The sequence below is a fragment of the Panthera onca genome, chromosome D1 (genome assembly GCF_046562875.1).
Source record: "Panthera onca isolate mPanOnc1 chromosome D1, mPanOnc1 haplotype 2, whole genome shotgun sequence".
In the NCBI taxonomy this organism is placed as follows: Eukaryota; Metazoa; Chordata; class Mammalia; order Carnivora; family Felidae; genus Panthera; species Panthera onca.
In genome coordinates this window covers 90,821,435-90,839,085 of record NC_138348.1, presented here as the reverse complement: position 1 = coordinate 90,839,085, position 17,651 = coordinate 90,821,435, and positions in this window count along the sequence as shown.

Genomic DNA, 17,651 nt, shown 5'->3' with positions numbered 1-17,651 from the left:
ACATCCTAATTTGGCTCAGGTCATGATCTCAGTGCTGTTGATTTTGAACCCAGCGTCAAGCTCTGTGCTGAGAGCGCAGAGTCTGGAGCCTGCTTTGGATTCAATGTCTCCCTCTCTTTCTGCCCCTCCCCCACTTGCGCACGCTCTCTCACTCTCAAAAATAAATAAACATTAAAAAAATTTTAAAATACTTTGACATGAATAAAAATGAAAACAGCATACAATAATCTTGTGAGATGTCATGAAAGGAGTGCTAAGCTGGAAATTTATAGCTATAAATGCCCATCGTAAAAAAGAAGACTGCAGACAAAGAAAAGCAAATTAAGCCCAAGCCCACCGAGGAAAGGGAATAATAAAGATTTGAGCAAATATAAATAAAATGGAGAATCAGAAAATGATAGAGAAAAATAAATGGAAAAAATTCCTTTGAAAATATCAACACAATTGACAAAACTTTAGCTAGACTAAGAAAAAATATAGAAGGCTTAAATTACTAAAATCAGGAATGGTGATGGTGTGTGGGCATATCTACCAACTTTACAGAAATAAAAAAATTATGAAGAAATAATATGAAGAATTGTAGGCCAACCAATTAGGTAATGTGGATATCCACATGCAAAAGACACAGATATGTAAAATCACACAAACTACTGAAAGTTATTCAATAAGAAATAGATTCTGAATAGATCAATAATGAGTAATGAAATTTAATTGATTACTAAAATCTTCTCACAAAAGACAGTCCAGGCCCAGATGGCTTCATGGTAAATTCCACTGAAGGTTTAAAGAAGAAATAATGTCAATACTTTACAAATTTAATAAAAGATGTGAACGCTTTCCAAATCATTTTACGACACCTTATAACCCTGATTCCGAAACGAGACAAAGGTAACACAAGCAAAGAAATAATACACTGTTACCCACTATGAGCATAAACATGAAAATCCTCAACAAAATATTAGCAGCCTGAATCCAGCCGTTTAGGAAAAGGTTTGTACACCGTGACCAAGTGGAAGTTACTCCAAGAATTCAAGATTGGCTTATTATACAAAAAAAAATCAATAAGTATATTATGTTATATTAATAAAATAAAAAAGTAAAGCCACATGATCATCTCATTAGATACATAAAAAACATTTGAGAAAATCTAACATCTCTTAATAATAAAACATTGAAAAAGCTAGGTTTAAAAGGGAATTTATTCATTCTGTTAAAGAACACCTATGAAAAACCCACAGCTAACATCATACTTAATAGCAAAACATTGAACACTTTCCCTCTAAGATCAGGAACAATACAAGGACATCCACTGTCACCTTATTTTCAATATTGTCCTGGAGGCCCTAGACAGGACAATTGGTAAGAAAAAATAAGCAGATGACATTCAGATGGGAATGGAAACAATAAAGCTTTATCTATTTACAGATGACATGATCTTTCATGTAGAAAATTGTTATGAAATTTTTTTGAAAAATTATCAGAAATAAAAAAAACAAGTTCAATAAAATTGAAGACACAAGATCAATGTACAAAAAACAATTATATTTCTACACAGTAGCAGTGACCATTCAAAAATGAAGTTTAAAAAATTCAGTAACAGGGGCGCCTGGGTGGCTCAGTCAGTTGACAGTCTGACTTCGGCTTAAGTCATGATCTCGCGGTCCACGAGTCAAGCTCCACGTTGGACTCTGTGCTGACAGCTCAGAGCCTGGAGCCTGCTTCAGATTCTGTGTCTCCTTCTCTCTCTGCTCTTTCCCCGCTCTCTCTCGCTCTCTCTCTAGCATAAACATACAAAATTCAGTGACAATAGCATAAAAAATCAAGTACTTAGGAATGAATATTTTAAAAAAGGAGTACAAAATATATTTGAAAACTACAAACTTATTGAAAGAAGCTAAAGAGCATGCAATATGTGGGAGCCATCCCATACTCCTGGATTGGACAATTCAATATTGTTAAAATGACACAATTTCCTAAATACATTTACCTATTCAACACAATCCCCTATATAATTTCAGCTGCATTTTTTGCAGAAGGTGACAGACTGATCCTGAAACCCAAATGAGAAGGCAATGACCCAGAGGAGCCAAAACTATCTTGAAAAAGAAGAACAAAGCTAGGGACTCACAGTTTCTAATTTCAAAAATTACTACAAAGCGGAAAGTAATCAAGACATCATGGTACCGGCATAAGGATAGACATAGATCAACGGAATAGAATCGAGAGTCCAGAAATAAATCCTTACACTTATGGGCAACTTATTTTTGACAACGATGCCAAAGCTGTTCAGTGGGGAATAAATGGTCTTTTTAATAAGTGGTGCTGGGACAACTGGAAATCGCATGCAACAGAATGAATTTGGACCCCTACATCATACCAAGTATAAAAATTAACTCCAAATGTATCATAGAGCTAAATACAAGATCTAAAACTATCAGATTCTTAAAATAAAACATAAAATAAATCTCTGTGACTAATGGAATCGGTGTTCTCAGATATTACACCAAAAGCACCAGCAGCTAACAATAATAACAATAATAATAATAAATTGAATTGATCAAAATTAAAAATGTGCTTCAAATGACATTATCAAGAAGGGGAAAAGACAACACACAGAAAGGAAAAAAAATATTTTCAGGTTATAAATCTGGTAAGAGATTATATACTTATTTACATTTATTTATTTATATATATATTTTTTTCAAAGAATCTAAAACATTTCTCAAAAATATATATACTAGTGTTTAACAAACACATTAAAAAATGCTCAACATCTTCTCCCATTCCATCAGCTGCCTTTTAGTTTTGTTGATTGTTGCCTTCATTGTAGAGAAGATTAAAAAATTAAAAAGGGAACTACCCTACAACCCAACAATTACACTAGTAGGTAATTATCCAAAAGATAAAAAAATGCTGATTTGAAGAAGCACATGCACCCCGATGATTACAGCAGCAACAGATAAATTATGGGAAGAACCCAAATGTCCATTGACTGATGAATGCATAAAGAAGATATAGAATATGTATACAATGGAGTACTATGAGATAATGAAAAAGAATGAAATCTTGCCATTTGCAACAACATGGATGGAACTAGAGGGTATTATGCTAAAAGAAATACGTCAGAGAAAGACAAACATATGATTTCACGCATATGTGATATTTAAGAAACACAACAGATGAACATAGGGGAAAGGAAGGAAAACTAAGATAAAAACAGAAAGGGAGGCAAATCATAAGAGACTCTTAAATACGGAAAACAAACTGTGGGTTGCTGGAGGGGAGAGAGACAGGGGTATGGGCTAAATGGGGTGATAGGCATTAAGGAGGGCACTTTTAGGGAAGAACACTGGGTGTCATATGTAAGTGACAAATCACTGGATTCGATTCCTGAAACCAAGACTACACTGTCTGTTAACTAACTTGAATATACATTTTTTAAAAAATTGCTCAACGTCATCATCAGGCATTAGGGAAGTGCACCTCCAAACCATAATGGGATACCTCTTCATACCCACTAGGATTGCTAAAATTAAAACAAAACCAGAAAATAAATGTTGAAGATGTGGAGAAATTCGAACCCCGATACATTGCTGCAGGATTATAAAATAGTGCAGCCACTTTTGAAAACATTGTAGCAGTTCCTCAAAGGGTTAAACATAGCATTATCATATGATCCAGCAATTTCACTCTTAAATATATCCCCAAGAGAAATAAAAACATATGTCCATCAAGAACTTGTCCATGAATCTTCATAGTGGCGTTATTCAGAGTATCCAAAAAGTGAAAACAACTCACTATCTATGAATGGATATTCAACTTATGAATGGATAAGAAAAATGTGGATTATTCATACAATGGAATATTATTTGGTCATAAAAAGGAATGGAGTATTTGCTACAACATGGATGGACCGAAGAACGTTATGCTGAGCAGAAAAGGAGACAGCCACAAAAAGCCACACGCTGTATGACTCCATTTGTCTGAAATGTGTAGAATAGTCACATTCATGGAGACAAAAAGTAGATTCGTGGTTGCCAAGGGCTGATGGGGGAGGCAAAAAGAAGTGACTGCTCGCGGCCCTGGTGTTCCTTCTGGGATGAATGAAAATGTTCTGACATTAGAAAGTGATGATGGCTGCACAACACTGTATGCTCACTAAACACTGAATAGTAAATTGTTAAAGGATGAATGTAACGGTCCATGAGTTATATCTCAATAAAGCTGTCATTTTGTTTTTTAAATTTTTTTTAACGTTTTTATTTATTTTTGAGACAGAGAGAGACAGAGCATGAATGGGGGAGGGGCAGAGAGAGAGAGAGACATAAAATCAGAAGCAGGCTCCAGGCTCTGAGCCATCAGCCCAGAACCCGACGCGGGGCTCGAACTCACAGACTGTGAGATTGTGACCTGAGCCGAAGTCGGACGCTTAACCGACTGAGCCACCCAGGCGCCCTGTTGTCATTTTTTTAAAAAGTGCCTTGATCCAGAGATTTGAGTGGGATAAGCAACCACCCTGATTTGCATGGAACTGGGGTGTTCTTAGAACTCAGGACTTCCGTAGCTAAAACTGAGAAAATCCCAGACAAAGAGGAATGTGTGTGTCAGTGGGACTCAAGGGAGGAATGCTTGAATTAAGATTTGGAGGATAGGATTTCACTTATAAGTGGCATTTAAGAAACAAAACAGATGAACATATGGCAAGGGGGGAAAAGAGACAGAGGGGGAGAAAGAAAACATAAGGGACTCTTGAAGATGGAGAACAAACTGAGGGTTGATGGAGGGGAGGCTGGGGGTGGGGGATGGGCTAGAATGGTGATGGGGATGAAGGAGGGCACGTGATGCGATGAGCACTGGGTGTTGTACGTAAGTGATGAATCACTGAATTCTACTCCTGAAACCAATACTGCACTGCCTGTTAATTAACTAGAATTTAAATAAAATTTTGAGAAAAAAAAAAAAGATTTGGAGGATGGGAAGAAAGTTGATAAATTTGGAAGTGCACACTTTGTGGGAAGAGGCAGGGACGTGAGCTTGGTTTGCGCTGAGGCTGGAGAGAGGAGGTAGGGTTCAGGCTTCCCCGCTTAGTGGGGGACAGTAAAGCCTTTTGGTGTTCACATACCTGGCTCCTCAAATGACATCATCTGCATAAGAACTTAGATGGAGTCTCATTGCTCTGCTCATCCTCAGAGTCGGAAATAGTGCCCGACACTTGGGAGGCACACAACAGACGTTTGGGGACAACATGAAGTCCACTATTTTGCTTTCTGGCTTGTGGTTCGATGCCGTGCAAGTGGATGTTTCACTGTTTTCCGCTTCCAGGCTCCTCTTTCATTTTCCCTCTCTTGCCTGTTACCTGTCAGCTGGAGACACTAGTCTAAACTTCACAGAGAGGAGAGGAGCCCTGATGGGTGCTTCTCAAAAGCCAGGACACCAAAGGGGGTGGCTGTGCTCTCAAAGGAGGAAAGTGACAACCAGAGCTAAGAGTTTTTGGCTTTTAATTAAGTAACTTATGCCCGAAACTGGCAACAGCTTATCTGTTCCCCACACCTCCCTTAAATTAACATACGCCTGCCTCTTGCCTGCCTTCTGCTGCCTGTCAGGATGGCAGAACCTTGTCTTGTCAGGAGACCAAAAGCAGCTCCTGGGTAGTCAGTTGAGAAGATCCATATGTCAGTGGAAACATAAGAGAGATAGATAGGAGGAAGCATTGAAAGACAGGGGAACAGAGGCAGGCGGAAACACACACACACACACACACACACACACACACACACACACACAGACTGAGTTGAGGAAAGGAAGAAATGAAAAGAATTCTAGGAAGTAAAGTGCATGGAGTGAGAAAGGCCAATGGAAATAAGTCCCAAGGAGTAGAAAAAGCTCCAGAAACGCCAACATAGAGAATTACTCTAGCTTTCTAGACACAGCGCCTCAAATCTTTGCCCCCGCTGGGACTCAAATGCGGGCAGCCCAATCACTAAAGTGTTATTCCTGAATTCCCCAGGCTGTCTTGGAAATTGCTGATGAGTCCTACATCAGAGCAACCAAACAAAAATCACACTCCCCCCTCTCCCCCCTTAAGCAGTGCATTCAATGTGGCTTTCTTCTCCTCTGCCCAATTATCCTATTTGCACTCAAAAGGAAAGTTGTACTTGAAGGCATATTAGAAAATATTTATTTAGAATGCTATTTACCACATTGTGGCAAGATGACAAGCCTAGGTAATAAGTAGGGGACACTTCTTTTCGAAACAGAAAAAAGAAAATTTAAACGGTAGCATCAAAGGCAGCATTTCTATTTCAAAACACAAGAAAATAACCTTATAATGAGGAGTCTTAGAGGGAACGAGATGCTGCTGTTACTACATATCCATCTTCAAAACCCCATTGTTCTAGTTGAAAGGGACAGGCACCAGAGATGGAAAGAGTCAGTAAATTAGAAGAAAGGAGAAAAGTATGAATAACTTATGCTCCCTTAAAGGCACACAGGCGAGATGAGATTCATATTTTAAAAAGGGATCTTTCTGCTGTTATTAAAACTTAAAGAACTTTGCAAAGCAGCTAAATTACTTTGTACCATTTATTCTTGTAAGCTTCCTTGCTCCATTTCAATTTGTAACACGAGACCAGAGGAAAAGAGGGGGTCAGGCTTTCCTTTGATTTTTGTTACTTTACTTACCAACTTGCTTTTATTTGTTTTCTCCCTTATACATTGGTGTCTACACCCACACAGACTCTTTAGAGAGCAGGCACATTTTCTTAATTTCCTTTTTATTACAAAAGCAAAACAAAATATTCTATAACTTTTTTTTAAGTGTTCTTTATGTATTTTGAGAGAGACAGCACAAGTGGGGGAGGGGCAGAGACAGAGGGAGAGGAAGAGAATCCCAAGCAGGCTCTGCACTGCATGGTCAGCACAAAGCCTGATGTGGGGCTTGATCCCACCAACCATGAGATCATGACCTGAGATGCAGTCAAGAGTCGGGAGCTCAACCAACTGAGCCATCCAGGCGCCCCGTCCTATAACTCAAGAACCAACCAAGGGTATCTGATGACTTCTACCCCCAACCCCCCCCCCCCCCCCCCGCAAACTTCCCCTCCCCACCATCTACATTTATTGAGAACTTGCTCTATGCTAGCCACTAGGCACTTCCATACTACCTCATTTAACGGGTTCTTCACCTGTGGAACGGGCCAGGGCCCTTGGTCATTCAGGTATTTTTTTTCCCATCATGGATTTTTATTGAAGAAAATGAATCACCTCTCAGCCCTTGCTGCTATCCCTTTACCTATTCTGGAAGGACTTTAGACTCTTTTTCTTTGCAGAAGTGGTTTTCAGTTTGGTCCTCAGAGGAACACCAACAGCAACTACTAGGGACATATTAAAATTTGGGGGGGGGTGGCTCAGTAGTTTGAGCCACTGACTTGATTTTGGCTCAGGTCATGATCTCATGGCTCCTGGGCTCAAGCCCCATGCCCGGCTCTGTGTTGAGAGCACGGAGCTTACTTAAGATTCTCTCACTCTCCCTCTGCCCCTCCCCTGCTCCGCGTGCGTGTGCACGCACGTGCGAGATCTCTCTCTCTCTCTCTCTCTTAAAATAAATACACGTTAAAAAATTATCTTTATAAAATACAAATTCTCAGTCTTCATCCTATACCTACCAAATCAAAACTGTGGGGGTGGGGCCCTGCACTCTGGGATTCTTCGGCAAGCTTAAGTTCGAAAACAATCGAACAGTTCATCGGCAGGGTGGATGGCAAGCCACTGACCCAAGCTCTGGTAATGATTCCTTCTTAATATAGAATTGGAATTAGCCAGATATCAGAAAATTCATAAAGTGGGAGCAAAGGGAGAGGAGACACAGAAGATGAAATAGGATGGTTTTATTTGGATTGATTCACTTTGAAAATTTAATCAAGGATCCATTAGGAAACCCAGAGAAACCAACCCGTGTAATATATCTCTGAGAAACAGCTTGAAGTCTTTGAGAACTGTGACCCTCCCCAGTGTGGCTGACTAGAAGACAGGTGCATGAACGTCATGGTTTATAAAATTCCGTGGTTCTCATTTGCTGAAGATGAATTAGCTTCCTCCTCTCCCTTTCCCAAGGCTCCCATAGCTTTATAATCTTCCCCTTCCTCAACTGAGATGCAGACTCCCTGTCCTTATCGCTGCCTTGGCCTTTGATAGAAAGCTAGATCCTGGGGTTTACACTGCATACTATGGTTAGACTACATAAAATTGCTAGTCATTTAAAATAAATGTGCCATCCTGGGCCTCGCTTGGGATTTAACTTATGTTACCTTATGAAAAGAACACTGTTTTCTGTGTGTGAAATAACCTGATACGGTTTTCCAAATCAGCAATGGCAGCAACTATTATGCTTTCTTGCAACCAGAAGAAAAATGGAGCTATAGAAAAGAAAGGAGTGAGTTTGGTCCAGCAATACGAAATGTTACCTACACTTGGGATGTTAACATCTCTGACTTTTTATATGCTTACTATCTGACGTGCCCCTATTTCTATCTACTTCTCAGACCTTTGCTCCGATGGCCAAATCAAGTGCATACAAATAGTGAGAAGACAGGATCCGGTAATGCCACTGGACTGCACAGTGGATTCTTTTTTTTTTTTTTTTCCCCTGATTATTTTTGGTGACCAGGAACTGAAATGCAACTCTGAGAGCCTGGGAGTGGGGGAGGGAGGCTGCATTCTAGACTCTTGATATCTATGCTTCTAAGTCATACATCCAGAAGAGAACTTTTAATTTCTTTATTTAAATTTAAGTTACTTAACATACAACATAGTATTTGTTTCAGGAGTAGAACACAGTGATTCGTCATTTACATATGACATCCAGTGTTCATCCCAGCAAGTGCCCTCCTTAATGCTCATCACCCATTTAGCCTATCCCCCATCCAACACCCCGCCAGCACCCTTCAGCTCTCTGTCTTCTTATGGTTTACCTCCCTCTCTGTTTTTATTTTATTTTTGCCTTCCCTTTCCCTATTGTTCATCTGTTATGTTTCTTCGCTATCTGTCTCCTCTGTTCCCACAAGCAAGGACTCTCCCTTGTAGATTTTTTCCTCACCTGATATGGACCAAGGGATATCGTGGGTAGTTTAGCTATAAACTCAGTATCAGTAATGGTATTGATATTCACTGACTTTACATTCTCTTGTGGCTTCCCTTGCGTATTCGTTTCTTACAGGTTCCCATACCTATGAATGTGTGAGAATCTTAGAAAATATTGTTAAATAAATTCTATTATAGTGCAGGTATGACAGATTGGGATTCCTGGGAAGCAGAGGATAAAGCAGAGATTAACATAAGGGGCTTTATCTAAAGTACTCTTGAGATCAACACCTGCAGAAGGTAGGGAAGGACATATGATGTGGGTGGAGGGAAAATTTAAGCTGTGATGCAACCCCAGTGAGTTTCTCTACTGACCCTATCAGTAGCTCTTGATCTTGGATGCCTGATGGGGACAAAGTGGGGTAGAGCTTTATGTTAATCAATCAATCATTGGGCTTGGGGTATCTGGAAGGAGGTGTGACCTTGGACAACCAGTTTTCTTTAGTCAAGATGAGGCAGTCACAAAAGGAGGCTGATAGGTAAGGGCCCTTCTGGACACATTCCTAGCAGGCAGGGGATCAAATTATTCCTGATGAGGGATCTGGGTGACTCATCACAGCATCTGTAGCAACAGGTGGGTAAGTCCTCTCAGAAGAGCACCTGAGGTATCATCAACATTTTAGAATCCATAAGATCTTGAAAGAGATTACTATAGGAAAGCCACATTGATATTTGGCTCACCTACAGCCTAAGACAAGTTGGTACTCCCCAAAGAGAATATGACCAAAAGGCTATGAAGTTGGTCATATGTAACCATCAGACTGCTTCTTCCTTTTCTCCTTCCCCTTCCCCTTCCCTTTCTCCTTCTGCTTCTCCTTCTACTTCTCCTTCTCCTTTCCTTCTCCCCCTCCTCCTCCTTCTTCTTTTTCTTCTTCTTCTTTTTCTTCTTTCTTTCTTTCTTTCTTTCTTTCTTTCTTTCTTTCTTTCTCTCTTTCTTTCTCTTCTTCTTCTTCTTCTTCTTCTTCTTCTTCTTCTTCTTCTTTTTCTTCTTCTTCTTTTTCTTCTTCTTCTTCCTTTTTTTTTTAAAGTGCAATTGAAATCAGTGGTCAAGAGACCAAAATCCAAATGTCAGAAGAAGACTGGGCTTGCGGAATTATGTGACTTTTCTTCAAATCTTCTGTGATACTCTTCTTGCAATTCTTCACTTAGTGCTGATCTTTCCTATATGGAAATACAGCCACCTGTGTTTTGCCTTAATGGTGTTCCGTGAGATTCCGGGTAACACTCATTGGAGTTCTGTTTACACCTTGGAAACTTAAACTTTCCACATACTCTAAGAACATCAGCTGGTGTTAGGAGGGGTGAAGAGATGTGATTTTCATGCCACAAGAAATTTGATGCCTGGCATAAAAATTGTTTTAGTAAAATACCAGCAGAAATCCTCCCAAGGAGATAGTCTTTATACACATGGTAACTATGGGGGCTGGAAGGGTTAAAAACCATGTGTTATCTAATTTGCCAAGCCATCATCTATTACATCATAAGTATCCTGCAAGAAAATAATACTATGATTTTATTTAGGCTTTCCTACTCCAAGGTCTGATGAATAATGATATCACTATATAAAAAGTACATGACTAGAGGCCACCCCTGGGCTAGAGAACATTGACTTTGTCGTCAGGAGGATCGAGTTTTGAAGTCTTATATTATAATGGCTTTGGGTGATTACTCCTCCAAGCTTCAGTTTCCTCATCTGTAAAACAGAGACTAAAATTTCGCAGACCTCACATAAGTGTTTTGAGAATTAAATGGATTAATGCATCTAGATTTCAGCACATAGTAATTATTCAATACATATTAGCTATTATTATTACTCAAGAACTTTGGATTTCTGGAAACAACTAAACCCTGCAAACCAACAGGTTTGACTAAAGAACTAAGAAAGGTGGACCTGGGGTTCCCCTTGAGCCCTGGACCTCTGGGCCTTCCCTGTGTCCTCAAGAAGTTCTAAACTTCAGTTATTTTGGGATTGGAGCCATTATTTTGAATAGTACTAATTACCATCAGCTACAGTGAGAAGATAGGAGTTGTTTCCTTTGGGAAGATGACCTACTTACACCTATCTCAAGCCACTCATTTTTGTCTATTTTTTGTTATCACATTACTGAAACAGAGCTCATGGGATAAATTGTCTTAGGCTTCATTACCAGTGAAATTACATCAATGAAAACCCCTGGAATGGTTATGCCTGTTGACATTTTTACTCCCGCACTCGTTCTTTCCTCTCTTGCCCCCCAAAGCAATAATGAGATTTCACACCTGGATCCTATTTAAATATCTGTGGTTGATTAAATGGACAATGGTCTTCTATCTCAGCCATTTGCAAGTTAATAGTATGTCAGGACAGACCGCATAAAGATCAGATATTTTGGCCTAACTACACATTGCATTCATTCAAGGAGAAATCTCCAAGCATCCAATTCAGAACTGGATTGCTGGAGAAGGCAGTGGGTAGAGACTGATAAGTAATTTGGATGACGAGAGGAAGCTGAATAAGACACATTACTGAAACCTCATTCCAATTTCTTGAATCATAATATTTGAGATATTTATAAAGCACATGTAAATCATCAGAATCTTTCTATTTTTGAGATTCCATTTCCTAGATTATTTATGAATATCTTATTACAGAATCCCATTTATACCTCTGTTAGATTTCCAGCTAGGCAATTGTATAGTTCACACTACATTATGTCTTACAAAATTTCGCTATGTGTAAGTAATTCCCCCTCCCCCCTTCTTCCCGTGTGTCTATTTAAGGCACTTTCTGATTTGGAAGATGTGTGTCTCACCATGGGGTATAGAAGGCAGTGGAGGCAATTAGGGACAGAAAGTAGCTAGAAGTGTTTTTGTCCCAGAAAGTCATAAATGGCGAAAAGAAAGCAACACCTAGGAAAAATAATTTAATAATTATTTGAACTGTACACCTACTAATTATATACCTACTATGTCTGAGACTCTGGTAGGTGCTAGGACTAGAACATCAAACATCACAGACATAGTACCAGCCAGCATTGGATGCATCTATGCTGAGGCTTGGTCATTGGCATATTATTTCTAAGAGATTTTGGTCTCCTGTTCTCACGCATTCAATGACAGCATGTGGTTTTTCTACATATGGCCTATGTTTACATTTGTGTAAGGGTATACAGGTGGCTCTTACCTGCTTGATTAAGCATCAGATTTCTGGCCTAGAGAGTATACTAGAATATAAACTCCTATGAGATGTAACTAACCTAGCAGTAATGAAGTTTAGTTTTGTTTTCACATGACTCTTATCTTGTTTTCAAGTTAGGGCCCATCAATGCCTTCGAACAAGTATACAACTTCAAAATTTGATGACCTTGGAGGATAACACCCATCTGAGTGTATAAGTTCCAAAGAATTTCTCCAAAGCGTGCTATGTGATTTGTTAATGATCTCCTGGTTAGCCAGGAAATGGTAACTAATTTCCAGAGAATCTCTACTTCTGCTCAATGAGGCAATCAGCAGAATAGGACCCCTGATACCACAGTATATGTGCCCAGTGGAAGTGCACGTATCTGTAATCCTTGATTATTTTTATCTTGTTTATAACTCATATAAATATTTCCCATCTACTAATAGCGTATGGTTGCCTATAACCAGCTGTTAAGATGGGTTAATTACAGTGCATTTTCATAAGAGTAACACTGTTTGCATGTCCCCGAAGCAACCTCAGAGACACAACCTGTCCAATTTAGGATGCTGTCTCCCCTAGGACAGACTACACACAGTCTTATTTCAATTTTGAGACTATAGTTTTCTTGAATTCCCAGTGAGGCCTCACTCATTCCTGCCTAATGATGGTGATGGGAAGTGACCCAATTCTGAAGCTCTGAACATCATTCCCTTGAGAATACAGGCTCCAATCTACAGTTCAGATGGGAAAATGGTACCAAGATGGAAAGTTAACTTAGAGTTAGCTCTCCTGTATGTTTCTCTACCATAAAAGATAATTCATATCAGACAAAGTCAGATTATTGATTTTGGGGTTCATAGCGGATTCTAGTCCTTATTTCTAAGACATAAGATTGGAACACCTGCCTCTTTTGTTGATATGCTTATCCATGGACGCTGACTAACATCAAACCATAGTACAGTGCCCAAGTCTACAACTGACTAGTTTAATGTACAATACAGAACCATCTGATAGATTCCAATATCTAATATTGATGTTGAGTTGCAACTGCTTTCAACATGCCATGTTAAGCTTTCTGGGAACAGAATGCTGAACAAGATCAACCATTACCATCAAGGACCTTACCGTTTCAAGGGTTTAAATCATCAAACTAGATAAATGCTAGAATATGATAGAGGTCTAAACAAATTGATGCAATCAATTTCCTCTTCTCTATTGCTGTTCTCATTCCCCTCTTTTGTAGATTTACTTTTTCCTCCCTTGTCTGGACTCTTGTCTCTTAACCGGACCTCCAAACTCATCTACTTGCTTCCATACTCACTCTAAACCGCCTTTCATATAGCAGAGCATTTGTCCTTATAAAATATGCAAATATAGCCCTGTTGCCTCCATACTTAGACCTCTTCAATGGGTCTTCCTTGACTATGGGATAAAACTGAACTCTTTGGAATGGCTTTCCAGGTTCTTTCTGATTTGGCTCCTGTCTACCTATTTCGCTATACTTCCCTCCCTTCTTCAAGTTACTCCTACTCTCCCAGCCACACTGAATTACTTATGCTTTCTCACCTCATACCTTTCCACAAGCTATTTCCTTTCCCTGGATTGCTTTTCTTGCCCTTCGTTGTCATTTGAATTCCTAATCACACTGTAAACTCAGCTCTAACACTACTTGCTCAGTATTCCATGGCCTGAATTGGATGAACACAGAAACTTGTGCCTCTCTCTATCATAGCCCTCAGTATCCTGTGTTGTAAAAACTGGTTTATGAGTAGAAGTATGATTAAGCACTGGCAGTGAGATCTTTGAAAAGATGAACCTGCTGTATTTATCTTTGTGTGCCCAGGGTTTAGCACAATCCTGTGTGCACAGTAGGTACTCAGAATAGTTTGTTGGACAAATGAATGACACGAGGCGCGATGGAAAGAAGTGATAACAACTGGCTGAGATCTTCAGAGGGCTTTAGAGAGTATATATTTTGGCTGGTCCCTGAGAAGAAAAGATTTAAACAAGCAGAAGTGAGAGTAGGTTATTTCTGCTGGGGCATATACCATTTAGAAAAAAACCCTAACTGACATTCTACATGATCTTTGAAGGGACTTTTGGAGTCTGGTGTTAGCTTGATTCATTAAGGGTTTCTCTTGGCTGATCAAACTAATCCTGATTCTTCAGGCAACCCACACCCAGAAAACCTCAGCTACAAGTCAGGAAAGCTTGGTGAAGGGCTGATGGCTTAGGGTACTTCAAATATCACTACAGAAGCTACAAGCTTTGTCCTGCCTTCTTGGCAAGATCCTGCTCCTCAGATGGAGACAGAGTCCTGTTCTAGCTCGTTTCCCTACATCATTACTCTTAGACTTCCCATCTAATAGATAAAGCTCTGTCACATCAAATAGTTTTTTATTCTAATAGAATCTAAAATTATTATAAGATGGGTGAAAATACCTGCTTAAACTGACTACTGGCTACAGAATTAGAGTTGATCCTGGAGAGAGAAGCCTCATTATTAACTTTCTTTAAAAAAGAAAAAGAAAAAAAAGACTTTATTCTCTCACTTTAAGGACTTGGCTGTTTTGGAATCTGGAATCTCAAGAGTCATTTTGAAGCATTTGCTTATAGGAGTCAGCCTTGATAGGCTGTGATGTGGTTTCAGAAGCCGAGCAGTGACTGGCTTTGATAATTCCAAATAATGACTTTAACAGCATCTGTACAGATACAATAATGCAGGATGCTGAAATACGACCAAGATAACTCATGTAGTTAGACTATTAGATGTCCTAGAATCCAGTCTTTCCTCCCCCCCCCCCCCCCAGTTAATTTGCAGGTTTATTTCCTGAATTGTCCAGAAAATTGCTTCTATTCTGAAATTCACAATAGCCAAAGTCATGGAAATATCATTTTACTAGCAATTTAATTGGAGGCTAACTACAGATTTAGATGATAGCTATAGGAGTTTAGTCATTCTCCCTTACTTGCCCAGTATAGCATTTTGGATACCATCAACTATGTTTCTGAGAAATCACATGGCCCATGCAAAAAGAGAAGAAATATAGATATTCAGATGCAGGGAAATTGACATTTTCTTGTTTCTCCTGTGTGGCTGTCCCTTCCTTTCTTTGTAGATGATTTTCACTCCCCTAGAGTGCATGTTCATTTTTGCCTTCAAGATCTGGCATGTTCATTCAGGCACCAACATACAGTGAAGACCTATAATAGACATTGAGGGCACAGAGATTCATTCATTCATTCATTCATTCAACAAAGTTTTATTGTTCACCTGCCATGTACAAGGTATGATTCCGACTAACAAGGAAATTATAACACAAAAAGGCGAGAGAAAAGAAAGCCAGTAATAACAGTTGGGAGATTCAAGTACGATGTCAGGAATCTGGATTTCTTTTATGGTGACCCCTATAATCAGACATCAAGGAAGGGTACAATTGCATCTGAGTGTGTTGTGGAGACTGGAATGAAGGTCAAGAGGGACTTCTGCAGGAAACATCTACAGATTGCCCCAACCTACTGAGAAACTCTGCATAGATATGATTGACCAGCTGCATATTATTTGGAAACTATTAGTTTTCCCTTGCTTCTTGTCTTATTTCTATTTTATAGCTAAAGAAATAAAAGTGCAAAAGTGGTTAACTCTTTAATTCTTTCTGATTTCTTTGTTATGTGTTTCCATTGAAAATGCCTCATAGGGCGGGTCTATCTTTTTTCTTTCTGTTTGTTTTGGTTGTTGTTGTTTCTGTCGTTTACTTGTGAGGTCCCATAATGTTTTGGGCTCCAAGTAACTGCTCCGAAATATTTATTAATTTTTTTACGTTTATTTATTTCTTTGAGAGACAGAGAATGAGCAGGGGGTGGAGGGGAAGAGAGAGGTAGACACAGAATCTGAAGTAGGTTCCAGGCTCTGAGCTGTCCGCACAGAGCCTGATGCGGGGCTTGAACCCACAGACCATGAGATCATGATCTTAGCTGAAGTCAAACACTCAACCAACTGAGCCACCCGGGCACCCCGTTTGCTCCAAAATATTTATTAAATAAGTATTTACATATACACACTCTCTTAGTTTTGATCTCAGTCTTCTGAAAAATCGACTCCATTTGTCTCTTTATTGGAGAGAGGTAGTTGCATGTGACCTGAATAAGGACTGACAGCTACTTTCTGGTAACCAGTCTTTCTGTCACTGGGAATGAATTTTTCCCTGATGACTGGAAAAAGAGTAGCAACATTATCTAGTTCATTGGTGCTTTTCCTCTCCCCGTGGGGAAAATAAAATGCATTATGCATATACACATAATTGTACGTATACTTCCATGGTCGTATTAGGCAGTATTAGGCAGTATTAGGAGTATACTCCCTAAGCCACTATTTTATGGGTCCTTCTGCTGCAATGAAAAAAGAAATGTGTATTGGGAGCAAAGACATGAGGGTTCAAGTCTCATATCTGGCATTAACTAGTTGGTTGTCATTGCTTTGGTTTGTTGTAATAGCTTTGCACTGAGTTTCCTTTTCTCTGAAAATTAAGTAACCATGGATTCTCTATCTCCTTGAGCCTTAGCAGAGTAAACTGAGATAAAGTATAAGAGGAGGTTATGAGGAATAAAAAGGCACTAAGTGTGTATATTATTGTTATATATACTACTAATAATAAAAGTAAAGAATATTTATGATATTACTGCAAAGTAGTTTGTTTAAAAAAGGGACAGTCTGGTTGGAAATCTTCCCAGAAGAGCCACAGAAAATATGTTCGGGTCAGAAATAAGACTGACCCTGATTTCAATTAAGGGAACCACTAAGCTTTTAAGAAATTTGGAATGAAATCTAATTGACTTATTTTTAACCATTACTGAACTGTAACAATGTATGCTTTCTGTGTGTTCCTAGAGGTACATCCATTGGAATGCCACGAAGTCAAATTCTTAGCATGTTTTTAAAAAACCATATAGGTCTTTTCAAGATGTTAACATGTCTGTTCAGAAACATCCTATCAGAGAATGCCAAAGCAGAGATTCACCATCTTGCTTTACAGAATTTTTTTGCTTCCTCATTTTTAATGTCAGATTTCTGCTGGAGATGGACAGATCTGGGAACTTAGTGGATAGCTCCAATCCCCTGAGGTTGCTTGACGATCACCCCAGGAGGCAATTCCTCCCAGAGAGATTGGGAAGCAGTCTGCTCCTAACATCCAGCAGCCGGCAGGACCAAAAACAAAACAAAACAAAAAACCCCAGAGATTTTAAAACAAAGATGATTTGCACATTTACCCTTTAAGTTAAAAATATTCTTTAATTAGTCAAACGTCAGGAGCAAACTTTCCAAACCAGAAACTGTGACCATACGTATTGTCTT